Source organism: Macaca fascicularis, chromosome 3 (assembly GCF_037993035.2).
Source record: "Macaca fascicularis isolate 582-1 chromosome 3, T2T-MFA8v1.1".
In the NCBI taxonomy this organism is placed as follows: Eukaryota; Metazoa; Chordata; class Mammalia; order Primates; family Cercopithecidae; genus Macaca; species Macaca fascicularis.
In genome coordinates this window covers 18,306,950-18,334,868 of record NC_088377.1, presented here as the reverse complement: position 1 = coordinate 18,334,868, position 27,919 = coordinate 18,306,950, and the positions used below count along the sequence as shown (strand labels likewise).

General features: G+C 40.8%; 1 protein-coding gene and 1 pseudogene across 6 annotated transcripts in view; one reads left to right on the top strand and one right to left on the bottom strand.

Moving 5' to 3' along the window:
- The window catches only part of HEMK2 (HemK methyltransferase 2, ETF1 glutamine and histone H4 lysine), a 344,126-nt gene that overhangs the window by 174,493 nt on the left and 141,714 nt on the right, over window positions 1-27,919 (bottom strand). The window lies entirely within an intron of this gene.
- On the top strand, window positions 21,959-22,058 carry LOC123572611 (U6 spliceosomal RNA; annotated as a pseudogene).

Genomic DNA, 27,919 nt, shown 5'->3' with positions numbered 1-27,919 from the left:
TTTTACATAATAGGCATTAAAAGTATTGAAATTAATTTTATCTTTTTTTAACCTTTTTAAAATGTGGCTACTAGGAAATGTTACATGGCTTATATGGACTGCATTGTGTTTGTATTAGACAGTGCTGATTTGGAATAAACAACTGAATTGGGAGGATTTATAATAAGAATTTATAGCGAAAATAGTGAACTAGACCACCATATAACAGCTATCGCTTACATCCTACTTACTCTGAGCCAGGCACTGTTCTAAGTACTTTACATATATTACTAATGATGTATATTACTTTACATATATTAACTTGACAGGTCCTCACTGGAATTCTCAGGATAGATGCTATTCATTTTGCAAATGAAAAACTGAGGCAAAGAAAAGTGAAGTGATTTGCCCCAGGTCACACTAGATTTGAGCCAGATTTGACCTAAGTAATATAGCTCACATTCTTAACCATCACACACACACACACACACACACACACACACACACACCCCACACATCTATTTGATGCAATCATCAAACCCATGAAATAAAAATTACTTATCAGTAAATAGAAATCATAGCTTATGCCTCGGTTGCATTCTCTGAAGATATAAAAAGAAACAGACATTTTTATAAAGGAATGAACATTAACTTCCAAAAGTTTTGCAAGGTTTTGCAAAAATTGAGCCACCATGAATGTGATAATATTTTGTTGTCTTCCATCTAGATCTAGTATAGAAACGCAGGTCAGAAGGTAGGAAGATAGAGTAAAAATATACCAGTTTTATTGGTTAAAAAAAACTAATAAAAGAGAATACTAAAATAAATTTAAAGAGGGATTTGGGGATTAATATTAGAAAAAGAACTTCTCAAATCAGAAGAGATAGTATACAGTGAAGTTTGCAGATGAACTAAGGTTCTAGGTAAATGAAGAGCCAAGCCAGCAGAAACAGGAGTCCGATGTAAGAGGAAGAAATATGCTAAATAAACAGACTTAGGATTTGTAAAACAAAACTGCTCAAGCTGCCCATATAAAGCTACTTGTTTGTTGTTTCAAAAATCAGTTGAAAATTCTTTGAGAGATTTGTTTCCATTTAAAAAATAAGGTTGCATTCACTTATCAGCAAAGGACAATGACCTGGCTCCTGTGCTGGTTATTCCTGGAAAGAAAGGCATCCAGAAAGGCCATGAAAGGGGCCTGACTCTCTTTTATACCTGCAGGATCTGCATCTTCAGAACTCCATACAGGCCTTGTAGATTTCTTTTATTTAAAAAAAAAAAGAGAGACAGAGTCAGTCTCTCTGTTACCCATGCCGGAGTGCAGTGGTGCAATCATAGCTCACTGCAGCCTCCAACTCCTGGGCAGAAGCGATCCCCCTGCCTCAGCCTCTCAAGTAGCTGGGGCCTACAGCTGCACGCTGCCATGGCCAGCTATTTTTACTTTTATTTTGTAGAGACAGAGTCTTGTTATGTTGCCTGGGCTGGTCTGGAACTCTTGGCCTCAAATGATCCTTCCATGTCAGCCTCCTAAAGTGCTGGGATTACAGGCATGAGACACCGCGCCTGGCCTAGATTCCATTTTAAAACACTGAGAACAATTAGTCTACATGTCACTGCACACTTGCATGGAGACAACTCCTCTACTATACAGGGAAGCCTGGACTAGTAGCAGGTGTTGCTGAACCACATCACTGGCCTGGGACTCAGAAAACCTGCATTCAAAGTCTCTCTGTTACTTATTACCCTGGGGATCTTGGCATTGCACAGAGTTTCCAAGGACTTTGTTTCTAAAGAGAAAAGATGTAATAAAAGGAAGAAGTTTACACAGAGATTAAAAATCTAAAACAGGGCTCAGATTCTTGCTCTTCGACTTCAAGTTTAAGACGTTGGCCACGTTACCTCTTGGAGCTTGTTTCTTCATCAATAAGATGTTGATAATCATGCCCGCCTCATGGGACTGATGAAATGATGGAGTGAGATCATCTTTGTAAAGTGTTTGGCACAGTGTTTAGCCTGGCACATACTACGAACCCAAAAATGATTTTGTAAAATTAGATGATAATTCAGCTTCTTTCCAGCTCAGACATGCTATGAAGATACGCAGCCAGCACTGCCTTGCCATGGTGCGTCTTTTTTTCTGACCCAAGCCTGTTCCTTATTAAAATGCTGCAACTTTGTGGTGAGAAAAGGAGTTATTCCATAATTTTGACCATCAGAAAGTGAACCAACTGACACCAATGCCTCAGCAATGATTCTAAGTATTAAGAGTTGCTTTCATCTTTACAGATGGAAGAAGTGAGGACAACACTTGGTCAAGGTCACACATGTTGAGGAACCACCCGACAGAGATCAGAAACTCAATCCCTTCTTCAAGCCCTTGGGCTCTGTTTGCTAATTTCTTGTGAGAGTTATTAACGTGCTTTTTGTTTTTCTTTAATTTTGGTTTTCTTCATTTATGGGTATCAACATAAGCCCTTGCTCAAAGCTCAAGGCTAAATACTAGGTAAGGCTCATATTCTTGCTGGCAGAAACCTCTGTTTTCAACACTTCTCTAAAAAATAGAACCTTGTTCATAAGCTTTATACCATTGCTGCAAAATGTAATATGCAAATACGGCATTTTATAACTTTAGAGTTAAATAATAAAGGCAGCTCTCCAAACCTCAACTAGATATTTACATAATTGCGTTACTAGCATTTGCATGAGCCATAATGAAAGCTAAGGGGGAAAACCTGCTTATTTCCTAGTAACTCCATAATACAACACGATTTTTATTTGCTCTTACAAATACAGCTTAACTGTTTGTTTGTTTGTTTGTTTTTTAACCAGACGTTATATTTGGGTTCCTTATAGTTCCTGGTTGCAATAACAGAGCGCCAGCAAATTTCATAAGAAGAGAAAATTGTCTGATGAAAAATTAGTTATTCCAAAAGAATGCCCCTAAATATTTGACTTTAGTATGCCTCTGCATTTGCTTTCTGGCTTTTGACAGATCAGCTTCTTCACTCCATGTATCGCGCCTTTTTTTTTATTTTTTATTTTTTATTTTATTTATTTATTTTTTTTTTTTTTTTTTGAGACAGGGTCTGACTCTGTCACCCTGGCTGGAGTGCAGAGGCATGATCTCAGCCCACTGCAACCTCCACCTCCTGGGTTCAAGCGATTCCCCTGCCTCAGCCTCCTGAGTAGTTGGGACTACAGGCGCACACCACCATGCCTGGGTAATTTTTTGAATTTTTTTGGTAGAGGTGGGGTTTTGTCATGTTGGCCAGATTGGTCTCAAACTCTTGGCCTCAAGCAATCTGCCCTCCTTGACCTCCCAAAGTGGTATCACGTCTTTTTAAGATTAATTTCTTCAAGGTCAGTTTTCCCTAAATCCCTTTAGGTATACTCAGTAGAGAGGACCAGCTGCTAGTCCTGACTATTCCATCCTGATTAATAAGTCAATGTTGTTGGGTGTCCCTAGAGCAAACCTAGCATGCACCCAATAAATGCATGCTAAATTGGATTGAAATTAAATCTATTCTATATAAGTAAGTGACTTACGGCACATCTCTTGGTTTTCATGTCCCCCAAATACAGATTCTGAGATAGAACCTGGGTGCAGGTAGTTTATTTGGGAGATAATCTCAGAAAGCACAGGTAGGGCAATGGAGAAAGTGAGACTAGGAAGGGAGGTAAACTAAAAGGGATACATTCATGAGACAGGTAATCACTGCGGAAAACTGAGCTGCAAACTCAGAGGGAACACTGGGAGGAAACACATGGAGAGAACTTGATGAAATCTCAGGCATTTCTCCCGCTTAGCCCCCTAACCACACATCAACAGCTTCCCAGAGATACCAGACAAGAGTAGGGTTTAGGTACTGCCAACTCTCAGACTGAACTCTGCAAGTTCTATCATGTCCTGACTCAGACCCCAGTTACTGTCAGAAGCAATGCTGTCTGCCATCCCCAGTCCAGATTCTCAATCTCATTTCAAGTCTTGCTTTTAAATCACTCTGGATTATTTTTATACCTTGGTGTTTGATTTGTCTATTTTTACTCATCTATCCCCCAAAATAATTTTAAAAGACATTGTACCCCCTAGCACATTATTAGGTTGACATCTACAGGCTTTTTTGGTCATCAGTTTAAGTAGTTGCTAAAAGTGACTTTCAGTAAATTGTAAATATTGGAAGTCTAAAATAAAATTGTTACTCAGATCCTTTAAATGTTTCCAATGGAATTTAAATTCCAAAGAAAGGTGATATTCATCACTGTTCACTTAAAGATATAAATGTACATGCTTACCTTGTTTTATAATGTTCCTTGAAGTCGCATTTCCATTCCATTTTCCCCCACAGAACTTTATGCTAATACAATAATATACTTGAAAGAATTTAACTAAATAAGTCTGTCATAATTCACCACAGAAAAGGGTATAAATTAACATTTTTTAAAAAGGTCCTTGACTATATAGGTTCAAATGTATTTTTTTAAGTTTTCTTTTGGGAATTATCATAATATGTCTTACTTAGTACACAATTGATCAAAACAATACAAACATTTTAAATGTTAATAAATACATTTAAAATTTTAAATTTTAATGGAAAGCCATGTCAATGAAATGGGCAGGACTAGTCTGTTTTTTCTAATTAGTTAATCTTTCCATGAATGAATACTATTTATCAATAGAATGAGACAGAGGTTAATATCAATGTTGTTCTTTGTTTTAAAAATAGCACTGAAAAGACCTGTCCAAAAAAATGTATTTAAGTAGTTGAAAATAGAATCGATTTTATTATAGCAGTGTCTTTCAATTCTTTGAGCTGTTTTAGAGTTACATCCTAAACATAGCACGGTAGTCTAGCGCCAAAGATTATTTTCAAGCCAGACACAGTGGGTCATGCCTATAATGCCAGCACTTTGGGAGGCCAAGGCCTGTGGATCACTTGAGGTCAGGAGTTTGAGACTAGACTGGCCAACATGGCAAAATCCTGTCTCTACTAAAAATACAAAAATTAGCTGGGAGTGGTGGTGGGTGCCTGTAATCCCAGCTACTCAGGAGGCTGGAGCATGAGAATCCTTGTGCCGCTACAGTCCAGCCTGGGCAAGAGAGCAAGACCCTGTCTCAAAAAAAAAAAAATGTAACAAACCTGCACGTTGTACACATGTACCCTAGAACTTAAAAGTATAATTTAAAAAAAAAAGATTATTTGGAATATCCTAAGTAGGTTTTCAAATTTTATTCTGAGCAAAGAATTAAAAATCACTATAAAAGAATGTGGTCCCCAGTTATCAGATCAATTAGTTTTCTCAATATCAGTACTAGTTCATAGGGTCCCTTTGCTTGGGTTTTTCCACCATAGCAAGATAAGGAGTGAATCAAGGGATGGAGGTAGGTAGTTCATAGGGTCCCTTTGCTTGGGTTTTTCCACCATAGCAAGATAAGGAGTGAATCAAGGGATGGAGGTAGGAACACGAAAAGGGCAAATGTGAGGGGAAAAAATGAGCAAGAAACTCTGCAAGTCATAAGGGTGCCTATAGAGGGATGAGTCTGAGAAAAGAAAACATAGGGGATTTGAGCATCTGGAGGCTGATTTTGTTGACACTGTCTCAGTCCCCACATACTCCCTTGGGAAGTCTATGCATCCCCAGGACACCCACACATTTACACTTCAGTGGCTTTGGAATAATTGTATAGTCCCAAAGTCTTTCTTAGTTTTGCCTTGTGAAATTCAAAGGCCAAGCTTTTGAAACCCAAAAACTAAGAATTAACTCTTTGGTTTGGTTATATCATCCTCAGGACAAGTTAGTAAAACCTAATGCCCAGGCAGCTGCCTGGAAAGGAGGGAAGGACACAGGACAAATAGTTTCCAGGAATAAAAAATATATTAGCTAACCTTTCAAAGTTGCACCCTGTGTGCTCAAAATAACAAAGGAGCCACTTCCATTATGGATGCTATAGAATTCATGAAGTTCAATCATTTAATTTGGGCCTTTGGTTTGTAGATTTAAGATTTAGTGCAGAAGAAAAGAAGAGCATATAATGTATTAATTTGCAGGGATGTTAAAAATGTCTGTACATGGACTCATTAGATAACTCTCAATGTGTAGGTAAATTTTATGTTCAAATAGGACCACTTATTTATCAGCCTGATTTCTCTGGGAAAAAAATCAATTCAGACCAGACCTGTTTCATTCAAGTAAGCCTGAGGGCTTGTGTGTGTATGCATACATATAATAATCTGAAGCAGTCTGCTGCTATTTAATTATAGCAATACATGTGACGACAGAAACACAGATTGGAGCGATTCAGGGCCATGAGCCAAGGAATGCAGGGTGACGATTTTAGCCCAGCAAGGCCCATTTCAGATTTGGGACCTCCAGAACTAGACAATAACAAATTTGTGTTGTCTTAAAATCTAAGTTTGTGGTAATTTGCTACAGTGGCAATCGGTAACTAATTCAGTGCCCTAATAAAATGACATGTCTTTACAAATTAACCATGTAGACACATTCCATTATCATCCTACATTGAAAGTATTTAATGTCCCCTAAAATAAAATTCCATTTTAATAATTATCACCTATGACTTTTGATTGCCCTAAGTAATCTAATATAGATAAGAAAATAAGTGTTCCACCAGGCTAGGCCCAAAGGAAATTGACAGGGCTGAGCAGTAGAAATCAGGAGTTATTAGAAATCACGGGGCCTCCCTAAAGGGTGGGAAATTTATCAACTGTGCTTTTCTTTCCTATTCAAGTGATTACGTTTGCCCAGAAATCCATGAACATGGAGGAACTCTAAGTATGTCTTCGGTAGGCAAATACTTGTTTTCTTCTAAACTCATGATGTAGAGGGAATGATTAAAAGCTACAGACCACAGGGGGTGGAAAAGTATTAGCTTAAAAAAATGGATCCAATCCAAATGTCACGGGCCGGCTTGAATTTTGGTGAACCTAATGATTTTTGAAAAATGTCTGTTAAAACTGTTCTCCATGCCAAGCTCCAGGGTAAAACCACAAGTAGGAATTGATCTGTTGTATTTTATAAAATCCAAATGCTGTTTTTCTGATTTAAATACTTCTTTAACAGATTCTGAAATAGGACACAAGGGAAGAAATTGAGACAGTACATTTTAACCTTCTCAAGCTGCCAGGACACAGATCTCTCCCTCTTTCCCTCCAGAAGGGATCAAGCAGTGACTCCTGGAGCTGTGACTCCTGGTGAGGGGCTAGTCATACAGTGTCCATTCCTAGACCATGCTTTAATCACGGCCAGGAACACTGAAGCTTTGGGACTGAGAGTGTACTCACTTAGTTTCCCTGAATTGAGAACGCGTGAGAAAAAGCAAAGGGTACCCAAATTCTTGTGGCCTTATTAACGCTTTCTGGAAAGTCTTTAATCATTTAATCATCTTCTAGGTTTCTCTGTCTCTGCTTCTTGCCAAAATAACATGGGCAGGTGAGAAAGCCTGTAGTTCTCCTCTTCAAGTAACCTCAAAATTTAGTTGCTGCTTAAGCCCCAAAATTCCTCCTTTGCATGAACTTGAGATGTTCATCCCTGAGATCTAGGCCTTGAATGGGAATGGTTTTAATAGGAGCAAATGGCAAAGCCAAGACAGTGGCCTAGGAAATGTCTGTGAATGGGCTTAGAGGTAAAGGCACCTCAAAGCACGTAAGCCTCCACTAAGTCCTATAGCAGCGCCTAGAAAGAGCGTGTGCATTTTTGCAGATAGCAGCGGGACTGGAAGAGCACTGTCTCAGGCAAAGCTGGATCCCAACTGTTTCACTTGCAGAAATGCCTACAGCAGGGGTGTCCAATCTTTTGGCTTCACTGGTCCACACTGGAAAAAGAGAACTGTCTTGAGCCACACATAAAATACACTAACACTAACGATGCTGATGAGAAAAAATTTTAAAAATCACAAAAAAGTTTCATAATGTTTTTAAAAAGTTTATAACTTTGTTTTGTGCTGTATCCAAAGCTGTCCTGGGCCATGTGTGGCCCACAGGCTGTGGGTTGGACAAGCGTGGCCTACAGAAATTCTTGCAAGAAACAAATATCTATGGAGAGTGTTCATGTTGAGGTTTTTAGAAGAGGGGTTGGTGAGTGATAAACAACACACCACGCCCTTTCCCAGTTTTTCTAATTAAAAAATAATTGGGAAATAATGCCAAAAGAAAAACACATGGAGAACAAACTGTCATCTTTACGACCAACATAGGGAAGGTCAGAGAATCCACTGACATCTGAGGGGCAAAGGGCTTCCTAAGACTGAACACGACATTAGCCAGACCTACCCAGCTGTACTAGTTATCTATTGCTTTGTAACAAAACCCCTCAAAGCTAAGCAGCTTAAAAGAACAAACATTGCCGGGGGTAGTGGCTCAGACCTATAATCCCAGCACTTTGGGATGCAAAGGCAGGAGGATCACTTGAGCCCAAGAGTTCAAAACCAGCCTGGGGAGCACAATGAGACCCCATCGCCACAAAAAAATATTTTTAATTAGCCAGGTATGGTGGGATGAGCCTGTAGTCACAGCTACTCAGGAGGCTGAGGTGGCAGGATTGCTTGAGCCTGGGGGGTCAAGGCTGCAGTAAGCCATGATCATACCACTGCACTCCAACCTGGGCAAACCTTGTCTCAAACATACACACACACACACACATACACACACACACACACACACATATTTATTTTCTCACAATTTCTATGGATCAGGGATCTAGGTACAGCATGGCTTCTCTGGCTCAGGGCCTCTCACCAGGCTATACTCAAGATGTTGGCCAGGGCTGTGGTCACATCGAGGCTCCACTGGAAGAGGACCTGCCTCCACACTCACTCATGCGGCATTGGCAGGAATTAGTTCCTCACAGGCTACTGAACTGAGGCCTCAGTTTCTTGCTGGCTGTTGGCTTGGAGACGTGAGTCCTTGCTATGTGGACCTCTCCATAGGGCTATTTAGAACATAGCAGCTTGCTTCCTTCTGTAGCTGGGCTCCAAGACAGCAAGAAAGAGAGGCCTGCAAGCCAGAAGTCACAATGTTTTACAAGCTAACCTCAGAAGTCATATCTGACACTTTTGCTACATTCTGTTTGGTAGAAGCAAGTCACTAAGTCCAGCCACATTCAAGAGGAAAAGATCACACACGTGTGTGAATATTATAGGGGCCCTTCTCAGAGGCAGCCCACCATGACAGACAAGTCAAGCAGTGCTCTGGGAGGACTGGAGGCCTCCCTCTACCCCATCCCAGCAGAAAAAGCTCATGCTCCCTATAAGAAGCCTGCCCATGGGTGAAATGACAGAGGATGGGATACACGGCACATGCTGTGTCATACCCATCAATTGCATAAATAAATCCTGCATGAGGGAGGAAGTGGTAGAGAGAGGCTATAAGCCTTAGGCTAAAAAAGTTGGGGGAAGGGAGAAGAGGGAAGGAGCAGACCTTTTCAAATCGAAAGAATCATTAGGAGTAAGGAATGAGAACCACCTAACTCTCACAATACCCTGTTTATATTATGATGCTCAATTTACATATAAAGAACTTGAAGCTTATAGAGCTTGAGTAACCCAAGGTCACATAGATCCTATGTAATGGAGCTAGAATCTATAAATATCCAATTTCTGAAAAAGTGCCATATTCTGTGTTATAATTATACGTCCCATACTCAGAATCTGCTGGGAAGCAGCTATCTGATGAAGACATTCATACTTGCCCATGAAAATGTCCCATTTCAGGAATGATGCTGCCTCATTCTCTCTGTGTCCTTAGATGTCCCCTAAATCTAAAGTTTTATGAAACAATGGCTTGGCCAGGAAACAAAATACACACCTGGCTTAGAAGTAAGCAGTCCCTTCATGACATAGGGCTAGAGAGAAAAGAGAAAAAAAGAGAAGTGAGCAGTCCCTGGAGCTACCTGCAAGCTGTCTGGGAACTCTACAGAGCACCCTAGGACTGCACAGCCTGTGCCTGCAGCCATGAACCTTGCCAGGAGCTGGTAGCCCACACAGAGGTGGTGACATGCAAGGCAGCTTGTCCAGAGTCCCTGGGTGGCACGTGTCACTCCTAGAAACCTAGCAGGTCAGAAAAGCATTGCTTTGAACTTGAGACAAGATACTTGCTTTCATCAGCCACCCAGCCTGTCCTGCCTTTTTGTTCTAGGAAGCGGGCTAAATCACCGATGGTGACACTTGGCTTCCTGCTGCCTTTGAGGTACAGGGCTGGACAGTGGCTATTTCTAGCCCTACACGCTACACAGAGGGAGAATGCCCAGGGACCATCGTCTCTTCAAGATGTCATGTCCTGTGTTAAAGAGAATGGGAAAAATATTTACTTGAATGGCTGTATAGTTATATGTGTACCATCATAGTGTCCTTTATTAAATGGTATTTCAGTACCCATTGTGTGCCAGGCACTGTGATGTGTGCTGAGGGTCACTGATGAATAAAGCAGAAGACTTGTGTGCCAGGAGCACACATGGTCTCGTGTGAATTCCCAAAGATAATACAGCATATGCTGGCATCAAGGGATGTCCCAGGTCACGTAGCATCTCCTAGGATGGACCGCATATGTGAAGGCAGAAGACTGTGGGTTGTGGACGTCACTATCAATTTCCCTCTCTGAGACCCAGTTCACTAAGTTGCTCTTCCCTCGCCCAGAACAAAAGAAGGCTGTAGGCAGGAGGAATGGATGTAAGCATGAAAGGGACTGGTAGGGAGGCCACAGGTAGGGATAAGGGAACTTGTGTAAATAATGTTTCCCAAGGAGACGACAGAAAGGATCACCAGTACATATCCAGCGTGTGCACCCAAATCATCAGAGATCTCCACTCTTCAGAGGAAAATATCCTGTCTGAACAAGAAAAACCTTGATTTCTGCTGAGTCTCAGACCTGACCATTATTCCCTTCTCCCAAATGTCCTTCAAAATCCTCTCCCTGCCTCTAGATAAAATTTTGCTTGTCGGTAGGTAGTACCCAGGTACCTCCAGAACAAGCACTGTGCGATAGTGAAGCTTCACTGGGGTCAACTTGGGCTCTACTCATCACACCTCCCAAATAAAAACATTAAGAATAAGCAGTGATATTGTTTACACAAATTGTGTGGCCTTCCGTTTCCCTGCTCGTAGCAGAATTCCTCTTAGATAACACTGGCTTTGTTTCTCGGCTGAGCATCCACAACAGTGTCCAGCTGAAAATCCCATCATGTACCCTAAGAATCCAACAGCTGCCTCTCTCTGGGCCATATATGCAGGTCTCATGATAAAGGAACCAGTGATGCACTTGTGGACCTCTCTACAGTTGAACTTGAACATGTATTTCCTCCACCCGCACCTTACATTTCCCTCTCCTTTTCTCTGTGGGTCACTAGTGTTTTGACTTAAGTTGCCTACCCACTCCCCCCAACCCCATTTTTCTCACACACAGGAGTTTTGCCCCATGTAACCTTTTGGTAGCCTGCTTGCTGTCCTTTGCAAGCCACTGTTTAGTCTTCCTCTGCGACAGCCTCTCCCCACCCCCTTCCCAGCAACGGCAGCGCTATTGCTGATCCTTTTCCCCTTCACACTAATCTTCCAGCAATCTCCATCCACAGATGTCTGTTCTAACATTTCTTGGTTCATTTAGGAATGGTTCATTCACCCACTTCCCCAGCAACAGCAGCCCTATTGCTGATCTTTTTTCTCCTTCACACTAATGTTGCACCAACCTCCATCCACAGATGTCTGTTCTATTATTTCTTGGTTCATTTAGGAATGGAGAAAAGCCATTATCATCTTTCCTGGGAGAGGGTATTAACATCGGATGCCATTGCAGACCTCCTATTACTGAAATACTATAGTAATCAACCCTTCTAAGTTCAAGATCTATAATATCCATATCAGGAGCTCAAAATGAAACTGAGCCACTCACATTTGTTTCACACACCTGCCTGATTATCTTAGGAACATAAAGTAGACAGTAGCCCCCCGAAGAAGAAACCCAAGTTTGCAAACAGGCGGAGTTCACTGAAAACAGTTTAGACTCCACACAGAGACACATTGCATATATTTACAAATATAACTTTTAAACTCTGACAGCACAAGTACACCATTGAAATGTTTTCATCTCTGTTTTTTATATCTGTTGTCTGCCACAGCATGTCTGCTTTCGACTATAATCAGAAATTTGGCAAGACGACTTTTTAAAAATATTTTACTTATTTATAATTTGCAGTCATATTTATAATGGTGAAAAGGTGAGTTGGTAAAATAATTTACCCTGAGCTCCTCATCAAAAATAAATGTCAAAAATAAATGTTTATAAATAAATTGTTTTTACATGAAGTGAAGGAGCAGTGAGGAACTTTGATATGACCTGTAGAATAATCCTGATTGAACCTATGCCACAGCTTTGATCAGCTCTGTGATGGTGTGCTGCCTAAGTACCTCATTGAAATGGGTGGGTCTCATCATGAGTCAACAAAAGCTTTCTATCTGAAGAATCATCAGTTCCAACCTTTCTAAATGTGGCAGTGTGCATGCTCAGCATTGAGACAACTTTGGTGTCTGCTTATAAAGACAGACTTTTTATCCATTAAATATTGCTCTGTAACAAACCATCCCAAAGCATAATGGCCCAAACAATAATCACTTGCATAACTCATGGTTCTGGAGGTCAGCAAGTCAGAGTGGGACAAACTGTGTGGTTCTGTACTCAGCTGAGTTCCCTCGGGCATCTGTGATCAACTGTGGGTTGGTCAGGTGGCCCTGCTTCTGGAAGTTGGCCAGCTTCAGTGGGGGCTCCTCGGCTCTGCTTCATATGGTCTCTCATTCCCCAGCAGGCTAGTCTGGGCATGGCTTCATGATCTTGCCAAGGTTCTGAGAGAGAATAGAAGTGTATGAGGTCTTCTGGGGCTTTGTTGGTTTTCTGTTGCTGCATAACAATCTCTACAAACTTAGCACCTTAACACAACAGTCATTTACTAGCTCACGGTTCTGTAAATTGGAAGTCTAGTGCAATAGGACTGAGTTTTCTACCCTGAGTATCATGAGGATGAAATTATGGTGTCACCTGGGCTAAGTTCTTAGCTGGAGGCTCTGGGGGTGAAAATGTGCTTCCAATCCCATTCTTGGTGTTAGCAGAATTCAGTTACTTGTGGTTGTAGGACTGAGGTCCCTGGTTCCTTGCAGGCTGTCAGTGAGAGGCCACTTTCAGCCACTAAAGATGACCCACATTCCTTATCGCAAAGATCCCTCCATCTCCAAGACAGTCAGGGTATGTCAAGTTCTTCCCATGTTTCAGACCTTGGACTGCCTGTCTCTGACCACTAGACTCAGATTTAAAGAACTCATGTGATGAGGTCAGGTCTACCCAGATAACCTCCCTATCTTATGCTCAATGGATTTGGAAAGGTGGCTATATCTTCAAAATCCCTTTTGCTACATAACATAACATAATCACAAGAGTAATAGCTCATCATATTCACAAGTGCCGACCACAGTGAAGGCAAGGAGATTCCACAAGAGTTAAGGGTCATGGTGGAATTCAGCCTCCTGCAGAAGTCTGGGCTTGACCGGCTCATTGGCCCTTCTACCCCATACTGAAAACTAAAGCAGATCAGCCCAAGTTAAAATGGTGGGAAAACAGATTTTACCTTTTGATGGAAGGAGCTACAAGGGCACATTACAAGGAGGGTAGACACAAGGAAGGGGTATAGGATTGACATCAGATCTTGCAATCTGCTACAGACAGGATATATGAAACTTACAAAATCCAGGCAGCTCAACGCCTTACGACAGCTCTTGCTGCAACAAGGTGGCCTGCAGAGACAGCCCATTTCTAGTTATTAGGATGAGAATATGGAAGGACAAGCAAGAAACGTCAGGCCCACACTGTCCCTGAAGTAGGCTAACCCACCTCTATTTCCTTGCTGCTTCACTTCACAAAGCCCAACTATCTTTGCTTCCTGGTCTTTCATTAGTGCAATAGAACAGCAAATCAGGATACTTTCACAGTTCTCTTAAGTGAGTCTAGAAGTGGGAGGCTGCTTGTTAACAAACTTGAAGCCTGAGTATGCTAATATCCTTTCAGTGGCCAGACGCGGTGGCTCATGCCTGTAATCCCAACACTTTGGGAGGCCGAGGTGGGCAGATCACCTGAAGTCAGGAGTTCGAGGCCAGCCCGGCCAACATGGTGAAACCCCACCTGTACTAAAAATACAAAAATTAGCTGGGTGTGGTGGCGCATGCCTGTAATCCCAGCTACTCAGAAGACTGAGACAGGAGAATCACTTGAACCTGGAAGGCGGAGGTTGCCGTGAGCCGATAGCGTGTCACTGCACTCCGGCCTGGGCAACAGAGTGACACTCTATCTCAAAAAAACAAAAAATAATATCCTTTCAGAAACCTGCTGGCTGTGTTTGGATACAATTTAAAAAAAAAAAAAAAAAAGGATGAGAGAGGCAGGTGCAAAGGAAATAAAAGTCACAACTGATCCAGTTGGGGAACTCAGAATTGACAGATAGGTGTCCTTTCATTTATTGATATTTTGAGATTCACAGGGGTTTAAACTTTATTCTTCTAAGACTGAATAGTTTCCACCTCCCTTCCATATATAAAATTCAAGCAGCTGGGGAGATTTAAAAGAGGCTCTCCATAAACTCAGAAGTACAACGAGACAAGGGTCCCAGTAAATACAAAATGATTGGGGTTGGGGAGGCAGATTTTCTATCTTCAGTGAAGTTTTGTTGGTTGGTTGGTTTTTGAGTGAGGGTCTCACTTTGTCGCCCAGGCTGGAGTGCAGTGATACAATCTTGGCTCACTGCAACCTCTGCTTCCAGAGTTTAAGCGATCCTTGGGCCTCGGCCCCCCAGGTAGCTGGGACTACAGGTGTGAACCACCCTGCCCAGGTAAGTTTTGTATTTTTAGTAGAGATGGGGTTTCACCATACTGGCCCGGGTGGTCTTGAACTCCTGGCCTCAAGTGATCTGCCCACCTCGGCCTCCCAAAGTTCTGGGATTACAGGCATGAGCCACCACGCCTAACCCCTCAGTGGAGTTTATCCACTTATTATAAAATGTTTTTGAGCCTTTAGAGGCAGAGCCAGAGAAAACAAGACTTCAAAAATCTGCCCCTTTTTTTTCTTTAGAAGTGCTGAAATCATAGCCTACTTGTGTTTCAATGGGGTTTCAGAGCTTAGTTAGTATATAGAATGTTAAAAGAAGAAGAAGAAGAAGAAGAAGAAGAAGAAGAAGAAGAAGAAGAAGAAGAAGAAGAAGAAGAAGAAGAAGAAGAAGAAGAAGAAGAAGAAGAAGAAGAAGAAGAGGAAGAGGAAGAGGAAGAGGAGGAGGAGGAGGAGGAGGAGGAGGAGGAGGAGGAGGAGGAGGAGGAGGAGGAGGAGGAGGAAGACGAGGAAGAAGAGCTGCTGTATGATTCCCCAGCCGCCTTAGAAATGTGCACCAAGCTTACAATGAAAACTTGTAAGGAGCATATATTTCTTTCAAGGATTCTCAAGAGCTCTGGAGAACTGTGCCTTTCTCTACAAACATCACTTCACTGCCCTCACATCTCAGTTAAATGGGCTAAATTCACCAAGCCCTGCTTAACTTCACAAGCCAGGTCTGCCAGAACCCTGGGAGGTTTCCATTGCTGATTGGCAGCTAGCCAGTGATATTATACACACAGAATGCGAGGGTGAGAGGATGACCTGCGAAGCAAAGAATCGTGTTCAGGGAAAAACACAGGAAGGGGCAGGCTGGGAGCAAACACTGCAAAGCCAATTGCAGCGCGTTTTCGTTTGTTTGGAGAGGGCATTATGGGAGGGCTGGAGGATTGTTTCTTAGCTTCTTCCAATGACAGTCAGATAATTGCTGCAAGTGGAGAGCTCAGAATAGCAACAATTTGCTGACACACGAGGGCCCCTCTTTACGTATTCATCTTTTTTGTCACCTTCCACTTAGGTATGTGTTATTGAAGCAGCAATGGACACGTTGAACTTTCTTTTTCAGAAAGCTATTAGCTTAGCTGGTGGTCTGTATTATTTCCACATTTAAGCAATAAAGCAGTGTTTCTTTGTAAAAATCTGACTTTTTTCAGTTAAGTTTGTTGCCAGATCTCCCAAAAAGACAGCTGAAGTCTATTACATATGTTGATCGCTATTATTGGGAGAAGGTGTTGGCAACCTTTTGAGTGGGGAGTGATGTTGCCAATGTGTTTTTCCAACAAGGTAAGGATGAGACAAGATAAAGGGCAAGGAAGGGGGAAAGGGTGCTGATGTGGACACAGAACAGCTCCCTCTTGCTGTCCTCCCTATGCTTTCCATCAACGTCAAGTGTCTCTTGTAAACACCAGCAGGGACAATTCAATCTGCCCATCTCTGACACTTGGGTCTCCCTTTCAGAAACTTCTCTGTGACCTGGGAAACAGTCCCAAGGAGAAGCCAAGACCCTGGGCCTTGACCCTGGGCCTTTACTCTGGGGGCTCCTCATGCAGGTCACTGCCCCACTCCCTGAACTCCGAAACAGTAGAGCTTACCTCCTGGGAAAACCTCCCAGAGGACGGCTCTAGTCCCCAACACTTCTGTGCTTGCAACATTTCTTACCCTGTAATAATACAAAAACTCTCACATTTAAATGCATTCATTCAACAGAGGCCAATTTCAGCACAAGCACTTCTGGGGCACTTGTGTTTGCAATGGGGACAAAACAGACAGTTGGCGTCCGTGGGAAGCTTAATCCGAGTCATTTTAATGCATTTTGCTTTCAATTAGCTTTTTCTGAATAATTCTATGACCATATTGAAATCGTGAGTGACATCCTGAAAAATACCTACATTGGATTGTAAACCACAATGAAAAAAATATATAAATGTCGCCCTTTCCAGAAGCTCATGTGTACTTAAAGTGAAACCAAAAAAACCTAAATTAGGTATTCGCAGATACCCTTCCGGGAAATTCGCGAGAGCAGCAAAAGTATACTGACATGCATATTTCTGACCCCATTTGATGACCTAAAACTTTTCCTCCCTCTTCACTTTCTATTGCTGAACCACAGTATTTTCCTGCTTGGCACAGATGAAGAACACAGGTCCTTCTGTTTTTGTTTTTCCCACTGAGGCTATGAAATTGGCCATTCAGTTATTACAGTAAGGATTAGTCAGGACATTTCAAGCACAACTAATTAAAGAAGTGTTTTCTGCAATTAAGATATTTTTGTTTAATTACATTAGAAGGAACTAAATATAATACGGTATGGATAAAAACAGAATTACTCAGAACTGAGGGAAAAAAATAAGTTGTGAGAAAATGTTAATAAGATCTGAATAAAGTGAATGCCATCTTCCTAGCATTTTTTCCGTAAACTTCATCAGTTGGGAGAAAACTAAATCTTCAATATTAAAAACAAGTCTTATGAGCAAAAATTGCTGTCTGGTCACCCTCTAGAGCAGGGCGCTATCTAAACAGAACTTTCTGTGATGATGGAAAGATTCTCTATCTGTGCTGTCCCTATAGCCAAGAGCCCTAGGTGCCTATTCAAATTTAAATTAACTAAAATTCAATAAGATTAACAATTCTGTTTTTCAGCGACAGCAGCCACATTTTAAGTGCTCAAAAACAACACATGGCCAGTGTCTACCATATTGGACAGCACAGTTCTAGAAGCCAGGAAAGAAGGTTAAATACACAGTGAAAATACACACCCGAGGTTTTCCAAACACGAGTAGAAATGGGAAATTCTTCCCAAAAGACCTCTATGGAGCATGAGAAGAAAGGTCTACTTTGTATCATCTGGAGGACTTTTTCCTCTTTCCATCAAGTTTCAGCCAATAATTAAAACAAGTTAGCAATATTTTTCACCCCAACACCTTGTGCAAATTCTCGTCTTCCCCCAAAGAGTTCCCTTGATATGCATTTTAACACACCCTGTCCATAGAAAAAGCACTTTCCAAACACCCAGTGTATGTTTTTCATGTAAATTCACTTTTCTGATCATTTTAGTAAATTTATAATGGAAATTCTCACTACTTAAAGCCTATCTATATCTTAGCAACTACAGTTTCCAAAGCTATTCCATGAAGCAGGTTTCTCTATTTACTTTTGTCTATTTGTGTAGCCCAACCACGCAATAAGATTTTCAAACTGGCCAAAAGACATGAAAATAGACAAAGTCCTTTATTGTGTGGGTAACCCATTGGAATGTTTTATTCCCTATGAGAGCTGACATAAAGCAGGAATTCAAATGACACTGGGTTAAAACCCGATGGCCAACTGCAGATTCCAGCCTACTTTTCAGTCAGTTGGCTATCATAGCTTCCATATGGGCAATAGCGATTGTTTATTAATTAATCCATGCAAAATACATCAAATCTAGTTGGAGAGGATTTTTTTTTATTTTATTTTCCATTCAACTTTTGTTTTTGTTTTTGTTTTTTCTTTTCTTTTTTTTTTATTATTATATTTTAAGTTCTAGGGTACACATGCATAATGTGCAGGTTTGTTACATATGTATATTTGTGCCATGTTGGTGTGCTGCACCCATCAACTTGTCATTTACATCAGGTATAACTCCCAATGCAATCCCTCCCCCCTCCCCATGATAGGCCCCGGTGTGTGATGTTCCCCTTCCCAAGTCCAAGTGATCTCATTGTTCAGTTCCCACCTATGAGTGAGAACATGCGGTGTTTGGTTTTCTGTTCTTGTGATAGTTTGCTGAGAATGATGGTTTCCAGCTGCATCCATGTCCCTACAAAGGACACAAACTCATCCTTTTTTATGGCTGCATAGTATTCCATGGTGTATATGTGCCACATTTTCTTAATCCAGTCTGTCACTGATGGACATTTGGGTTGATTCCAAGTCTTTGCTATTGTGAATAGTGCCGCAATAAACATATGTGTGCATGTGTCTTTATAGCAGCATGATTTATAATCCTTTGGGTATATACCCAGTAATGGGATGGCTGGGTCATATGGTACATCTAGTTCTAGATCCTTGAGGATTCGCCATACTGTTTTCCACAATGGTTGAACTAGTTTACAATCCCACCAACAGTGTAAAAGTGTTCCTATTTCTCCACATCCTGGAGAGGATTTTTATGGGAGGGAAAAGGTACCCTTTCTTCACCAGCCTTGGCTTCATGCTGAAGTATTGCACAACTACAGTGTTGTCATAAGCTTAGAATTCAAATGATGCCAAAAACTATCAAAAGCAACCTGCAATCTTTACCTGACCCAGAAGTTTACAAGATTGAATTCCTAGAAATTATTTGCTTTATTCTTCTGGAGTCTGCTTAAGTCTAGACAGGCAAGAAAGAACCTAGCAGATCAATGCCTCTCAAGGGAATTGATCCCAGTCAGGCGCAGTGGCTCATGCCTGTAATCCCAGCACTTTGGGAGGCCGAGGCGGGCGGATCACAACGTCAGGAGATTGAGACCACCCTGGCTAACACAGTGAAACCCCATCTCTACTAAAAACACAAAAAATTAGCTGGGCGTGGTGGTGGGCGCCTGTAGTCCCAACTACTTGGGAGGATGAGGCAGGACAATGGCGTGAACCCGGGAGGTAGAGCTTGCAGTGAGCCGAAATCGCGCCACTGCACTCCAGCCTGGGCGACAGAGCGAGACCCATCTCAAAAAAAAAACAGGGAATTGATCCCTTCTGCCCAACTTCCTGGGTAGAGTGGCCTTGAGTGAACCATATTCAGAATTAGCTCCTGTGGAACTTGACTACGGAAAAATATGTTAATAAATACATTTTTGAAAATTATTTAATGCATATTTTTGGACACAGGGCACTGTTGATAACTGTACATATGCTTTACCTCCAATACAATTACTACTATAACTTACTTCCTCAGTTGGTTTCTGTTTGGTTAACATACACATGCGTTAGCTCCAAGATAACTGAAGAGCATTTCCATGCTTACCAGGCCAGCTCCAAACCAAGCACAATCTCAAATCTAAACTCTTATTCCTAAAGTTGAATCATACCAGATGGGTCCCATGGGAAGAAATGAGATATGTCCAGGCCAACATCATGATTAGACCCATCTCCAATGTCACACTCACAAGTCGGTTTCCTAACCCACTCAACCCAACATTTTACCTCCAAAAGACGACACAAGATCATGCTTGAAACATATGGAGACAGCATCAGCATGGAGTTTTAAAAGGGGAGGGAAAATGTTTGTATTAGGCGTTCAAACCTAATACATAAAGAGGTTTCTTTTTCTAACTTTTATTTTAAGTTCAGGGGTGTATGTGCAGGTTTGTTATATAAGCAAACCTGTGTCATGGGGGTTTGTTGTACAGATTATTTCATCACCCAGGTAATTAAGCCTAGTACCCATTGGTTATTTTTCCTGATCCTCTCCCTCCTGCCACCCACAACCCTCTACAGGCCCCAGTGTGTGTTGTTCCCCTCTATGTGTCTCTGTGTTCTCATCATTTAGTGAGAACATGTGGTATTTGGTTTTCTGTTCCTATGTTAGTCTGCTAAGGATACTAAGGCCTCTAGCTTCATCCATGTCCCTGCAAAGGACATGATCTCATTCCTTTTTATGGCTGCATAGTATTCCATGGTGTATAAGTACCACATTTTCTTTATCCAGTCTATCATTAATGGGCATTTAGGTCGCTCCCATGTCTTTGCTATTTTGAATAGTGCTGCAGTGAACATGTGTGTGCCTGTGTCTGTATAATAGAGTGATACATATTTCTTCCTTTGGGTACATACCTAGTAACGGGATTGCTGGGTCAAATGGTATTTCTGTCTTTAGGTCTTTGAGGAATCACCACAAGAGAGAGCCTTCTTTAGAGGGAAAGCAAGCCTGGGTTTGAGGATGTGTCGGCAAACTATCGCTCAGGACTAAATCTGCCACCTGTTTTTGTAAATAAAATATTTACAAAACACAACCATGCCCGTCTGTATATGTATTGTCTATGGCTGCTTTCAGGGTAAAATGGCAGCACTGAGAAGCTTGGACAGAGACCGTGTAGCCCATAAAGCTGACAATATTTACTATCTGGATGGACCTGTACAGAAAAAGTTTGCTGGTCCCTGGTTTAGAGTTGCACATTTGCTGAAAACAGTGATTACTGAACAGTTCCTTTATGTTTGCCACAGAGCACCATTTGTGCCTCAGTCTTAAAGCAACTCTACATCTCATCACTCTGCTGCCATAAGTTCTGAGAACAATTATTTCTTTGTTAACATTTGGTAAACTTATCTCTACAGACACGAAAGAAGGTTGGGAACATCTCTGAGGTTTAATTTCAAAACGTGTTTGAGTTTAACATGGGGATCCACCAAGTGCTGGTAGCTAGAATAATGATGTACTTATCCAGAGACTTTTCAAGGGGAGGTTACTGACTAGTGCTTTGTAGGACAGGCCATGAGAGTAAACTTGAAAAAAAAATGGGCATCATTCCTTTTCCAAGTTTTAACCATAAATGATCATTTTTTAAAAGGTTCCAGTAACTTACCCACAAGGAAAAAAAAAGGAAAAAAAATGGGGGAGGGAGATAACGACACAGTGGTTTTGTTCTAAAACAGTCATGTGCGATGTCATGGTGCCATCTACAGTATTTCAATATTTTCACCCAAACACCAGAATGTGAAGAAGCCCTATAGACACATGTCTATTTATTGAGGGAGAATAAATAGACTTTTATTTGCTAGCACAACAGCATAAGAAGGCTTTACGCTAAAATTTTCTCTGTGGTCACGGTCTTCTGTCTTCTTCTCCTATGCACCATTTTTAAGTTTATTCCATTTCTTGATAACTTCTTAAGTGCCATTGTGATAGTAAATGTTAAAATTAATGAATGTGCTGTACCTGGTAGGAGTGCAATGAAACTGTTCCAAAATGTTGGGGTTTAGTATCTGCTCACGTTCACACAAATGCAGTCACTATTGTCAAGTGCGCCGTAGTGGTGGAGTGTAGAACAGCAGGGATGAGACCCGAACGTCTGAAAAGTCAGTATTTTAAGAAGTCTTGGAAAATTTGGGGGTTGAAGAATCTAACAGGAGTGCTTGCTTCAGCAGCAATTTAGAGTAGATTAGCATGGCCTCTGCGCCAGGATGACATGCACATTCCTAAAAGTGTTCCACATTTAAAAAAAAAAAATCTAAGGGCATGTGTACATTTGCTAGAGCTACCATAACAAAGTGCCAGAGACAGAGTCATTTCAACAACAGAAATTTATTTCTCACATTTTTCAGTCCATAACAGGAAATAAGGAGTTAAATAAAGCATTTGCTTCTATTGTTTGTACCTAAACTTAACAGAATACAGTAAGTAACAGACACTGGGATGCAGGAAAGAAAAAAGAGAGAGAAGGAAGGAGAGAAGGTGAAGGGAGAATGGAAGAGAGGAAGGGAGGGAGGAAAGAAAAGTTTGGTGAATGATTGCAGTCTAAACTGGTTCAAACAAGAGATCTTATTTAATTAAGGAATTCAGCCCATCTATGCCTATTAGGAGGAGGAAAAAGCCTAAAGTAGAAGATGGTGAAAGTTGGATGACCCCAGCCATTAAGGCCATTCATCTTTAACTGTTAGGCTTGGATCATGCAAATGGCATCTGGTAGCTGCAAGGGTTGCTGTGGGTACTGAATGCTTTATTGTTCTGAGGCTATCATGGGACATATAGACCATGGACTACCACACAGACATAAAAAGGAACAAGATCATGTCCTTTGCAGAAACACGGATGGAACTGGAGGCTCTTATCCTCAGCAAACTAACACAGGAATAGAAAACCAAATACCACATGTTCTCACTAGTAAGTGGGAGCTAAATAATGAGAACTCATGGACAGAAAGAGGGAAATAGCAGATACTGAGGCCTACTTGAGGGTGGGGGCTGGGAAGAGGGAGAGGTTCAGAAGAGAAAAAACTATCTGATACTATGCTTAGTACCTGGGTAATTAAATAATCTGTATACCAAACTCCTGAGTCACAAGTTTACCTTTATAACAAACCTGCACATGTACTCCTGAACCTAAAATAAAAATTAAAATATTTCTCAAAAATAAATTAACAATTAAAAAAAAGAAAATAATGAGACAGTAAGTAGATCCTGGCAAAAACTGTCCCCAGAGTGTTCTTTTAAATTTGCACTACAGATGTAATCCAAGTTGAGTAAAATAGAAAAGCATGGATTTGCTGTTCCTGAAAGTCATTCGTGGTTAATTGCCGAACGCTTTCATCTGCAGTGTCTGTGGAAGGCTAGTAGAACCCTAAGTAGTTTTTCATTCTCTGACTACTCAACTAGAAAGGCATAAGAGGCAACTCACTCTAGGATATTTCACTGTTTGGCCTCTCCTGTTCCAGAGTAGCAAAGGATTTTTGCACTTATCCACTAATTTATGATTTCTTCTTCATGAATGAAACAAGAGTCTCTATTTATTATGATTCCTGCCATGTATGAGGCTTGAGCGGGGTATTTTACATATATTATTTCATATGATAATCACCTTTCCAAACTCTTCAACCATATAAATGCATTACAGAGAGCTATTTTAGATAGACATGGTTATAAACACATAAACTATATAAAATCATATTTTAGAACCATTCTGTTTCGTGCTTTTAGAATATCTTACTATATGCCATAAATTAAAAACAGTAAATTATAAACCAAACAGTTGTATGGGTTTTTTTTTTTTTGGTCTTGCAGTTCTAGCTGAAGGAATACTGCACTTTAACTCACATGCTAATTAATTTTGTTCACAAATTTTGAATTACAAAATGCGTAGAGTCACAGACTCTAATTGGTATTAAAATAATTGATATTAAAAATAATTAAAAACAATTTATATTTTTTCAACACCAATTTTCCCAAGACAATAACCGAAGCATACATACAGTAGCCACTATTGGTAAAAAATGTATTCCTCATTTATGGAAAAAGTGCAAATAAAGAATAATTGCTGTTTATAAGCATAATTCCAATGACTGCTGCCAGTGGGAGGCACAGTGATTTTGTGTTAGATTTCTAAGAGCTTACAAGATGGAACCTTGTGGTGTGCGCATTTAGTGGCGCAACACTGTCATCTGGTGGTCAATATGAGGTATTTCAGATTTTGAGAAATGTCTTTCTAGTCTCCTTTCACATACTTACTCCCCAGAGAATCTGATTTGTACACACAGACATCATAGAATCTGCTTGTTATTTAAACAAGCAGATGGATGTTGTATGTGGTTGTTCCACGAGTTCACTGCCTTAGACTCGGACGAGAGGGGCCCTGCTCTGGCCCTGCCAGTTAGAGGGCTCAGTTCTGACCTCCCCTGTCTGCACCCCTCTCCACAGATCAAAAAGTCCTCAGACCCAAGAAAGTGCCCATCCAAAGCCAAGCCCTTTTCTTCCCTTTACCTGCCCTCTATCTCACCTCACCAGCAGTTCCACTTCCCTGCATCTTGATGAATGCTCTAATGCTCTCACGTTGCCTGAGGTTTTATGAATAATAGCGGGCTGCCACTTCCCAGATATCATTTGCATTTGAGCAGCTTCCCGACATATGACACGCCCCTTCCCAACAATAATGATGATGAAAGGAATTTTGAAGATGCAAAAACAGGCCCATGGGATAATTTTCTCACCCCCTTCAAATCCCACCCTAGCATGTATACAAAAACACAAGCATTTTCCAAACCTTAGCTCTCCGCTGCCACCTTCAGGACGATTTCAGTAACTGCAGGTACTGCAGCTGCTTAGCTAAAAAATACTAACACGCCCAGAAAGAGAAATCTGGCTGAATCTTGAAATAGAGCCAGGTGAGAAAGAAGTGGTTGACATTTAGTTGATGGTATTTTGCAAAATCTTGTAACATATTTTATTGGATACTCTATCAAATAATAGAATAATAACAATAGCTAACACCATATATAATGTAGATATGTGTAAGTAATAAAAACTGATAAAACGTTTTGTTTCATATGTATAACAAAACTATATGAATATAAAAATATGTATACATCCTACAGTAACAACAGCTGATACTTATTTGGAGCTTTTTCTGTGGCAGGCAGTATTCTGTATACTTCATCACTGTAAATACGTTTACATGTTTTGAAATGTCTCAATAACAACATGAGGTACATACTACTCTTAGTATGTTTCTTGCCCTTGGGGGACTCCTGTCTTTGCAGTGAGTCAGAAGATAATGAGAAAGCATAGACATAGTATTGCCCTGCATTCATTCAACAAATATCACCAAGCACCGAGAATGCAGAGATCAGTAAGACAAGCAAGGGCTTCGCTCACAACATTGTGTGCAGATAGGGAGGAGAGCAACAGAAAATAAATATTTTTAAAGGAATATATGAGTGATAAATGTGGCTTATAAAATGTGTAACTATACTGGAAATCAAAATAGGGTGGCGTGATAGAAAGTGACTGAGAGGCTATCTTACATTGAGTGGTCCAAGAAGAGGTGATATTAAAGTAGGGCCAATCTAAAAAAAAAAAAACAAAAAACCATCTATATGATAATCTATGGAGAACATATGAAGAGCTAGTACTAAAACTTTGAGAGGGGAAGCATTTCAATATACTTGAAGAACACAAATAAGGCCACTGCCAGGGGTGAAGAAGGGAAGGGAGAGGGTGGAAGAGGGAGGGCTGAGAGTCAAACACAGCCACAGCATGGAGGGCTTGATAAGCCAGGGCTGTGCAGTGAGGTTTTTTACCACATGGGAAGAGAAGTTCTTAAAAGGCTCTGAGCCTATCAAAAAGATCACTCCGGCTGCTCCATGGAGACAGGGATTTATGGAGCAGAGAACGTAGAAGCAAGATACCCAGTTAGAAATCACGTGCAATAGAGGCTCAAGAGACACCGCCTTTCACTAGTAGCAATGGAAATGGACAGATCTAGAAGATCCAGGTATGTTGTGGCCATGGAGTGTACAGGTGTACCTGATGTTTTCAATGTGGAACAGAAGGGAAAACATGAACTGAAAGTCATGCTTAGATATGGGAATTGCTATGACCTGGGAGGAGAAAGATTCTGGGTGAAGAGAAGCAAATCTCGAGTGGTCCTGCAAGGCCCAGCTGGAGGAACCCATTCTGTCTTCCTGTTTGACCGTAGTCCAGCTATTGGACCTCACAGAGCCCTAATGTACTTATCTGTAAAAATGCAGCAGCAGGTTCCTGCCAGATCAGCTTCTCCGAGTCTTGTGGGATTTAATTGAAGTTGACACAGAATGACTTTAAAACCTTCCAAGTCAATGGTTAATGATGAAAACACATATGAAAATTAATTGGGTGATCCTGTGCAGAAAAAAAAATTGTTCTGTTCAACCCTCAAAGGAAATGTCCAGAAGTGAAGATGAAGTTATCTTTCAGAGTTACAATACTCCTACACAACTACCTGTTTAAAATGGACTTTCATGTTATAAAATCCTGAAAATGTTGGAGTCAAAATTCCTCTAGATAAATGTGGTACATATATACCATAGAATAGTATGCAGCCATAAAAAGAGAACAAAATCTTATCCTTTGCACCAACGTGGATAGGAAATCTTATCCTAGAAGCAGGGAGCACTGCAATTGAAGGCTAAGAGGACAGGCTCTCAGACAATTTAACTGATCAGTCTGCAAGAAATTAAAATGAACATAACCAGAGAGAGGTAGTGTATCTCTTATTAGCACATCAGAGGAGTGTCTATGGCTGTGTAATGTTGACATTCTCTTGTCAACATGGATGCAGCTGGAGGCATTATCCTAAGTGAATTAACACAGGAACAGAAAACCAAATAACACATATTCTCACTTATAAGTGGGAGCTCCGCATTGCGTATGCATGAACATAAAGATGGAAACGATGCTGAGGACTACCAGAGTGGGGAGAGAGAGACAGGAGCAAGGGCTGAAAAGCTACCTATTGGCTATCATGCTCATTACCCGGGTGACAGGATCATTCGAACCCCAAGTCTCAGCATCACGCAATACACCCATGTAGCAAACCTGCACATGTACCACCTGAATCTAAAATGAACATTGAAAAATATAATAAACATTGAAATTATTTTTAAAACAGAAGTATAAGAATATAAATTAACAATGATATTCACCTTTTACTATACCTTGGTAAAAAAATAATCATGAGTTCAGTTTAAAAAGTCCTCCAGATAACAGAAGTATCATTCTGCTTTTAAATAAACATGGTAGACTGGAGTAAGTTCTTTTTCATTTGGCAGTGACATTGCTCTTTACACACGTTTCCATCAAGTATTGAACCACTTGTGCTTGATTCTTTCCCTCAAGTTACTTTTGAAGATTCTGTGAGGTTTGGGGATTATTGCTGTGATATCTGGGTTTTCTAAAGAAAATTCCTGGAAACCAAAAGGATTTGGGACAAAGCACACATGAACAGGAAACAGAGACATGGAAATAAATATTCCTTCTTCTGGGAAAACACGCACCATTATCAATTATATGGAGCTAACCTTCATTTTAAAAATCGGTTCCTCTTTCCACTGTCAGAGAGAGATTACAAAGATTGGTAATATTCCTGCCCTGTTCCTTAGAACTTTTAGAGAATTTCCATTTTCTACTTTGCTTTCTCCAAAGACTTGGAGGCCAGCTAAACTATTCATATTACCAAACTCACGACGATATATGTCCCACCAACTGACCCATATTTGAGCAAATGGAACTAGATGCTTGATACATCTTGTTGTCCAATAAACATCGCACACTTTATGATCTGGGTTTAACATGTTATCAAACCTTGGAGACAGGGCTCCTTAGATCCCAGAAGCAGAGTTAATTTAGCTAACCAGTGGTGAGCTGCATTCTGCTGTACGAGTTTGCTCTACCTCCTAAGGTAGCTATAATATTGTAGGAGATTCCAGCCTTGGCCAAGAGTGTGGACTACCTTCCCTTTATGATTTCCTGGAACCCTAAAACTTTATGAGACTATGAATATGACTAGGAACAAGATGATGATTTTCTTCTCAGTAGGGAAAATCGTTATA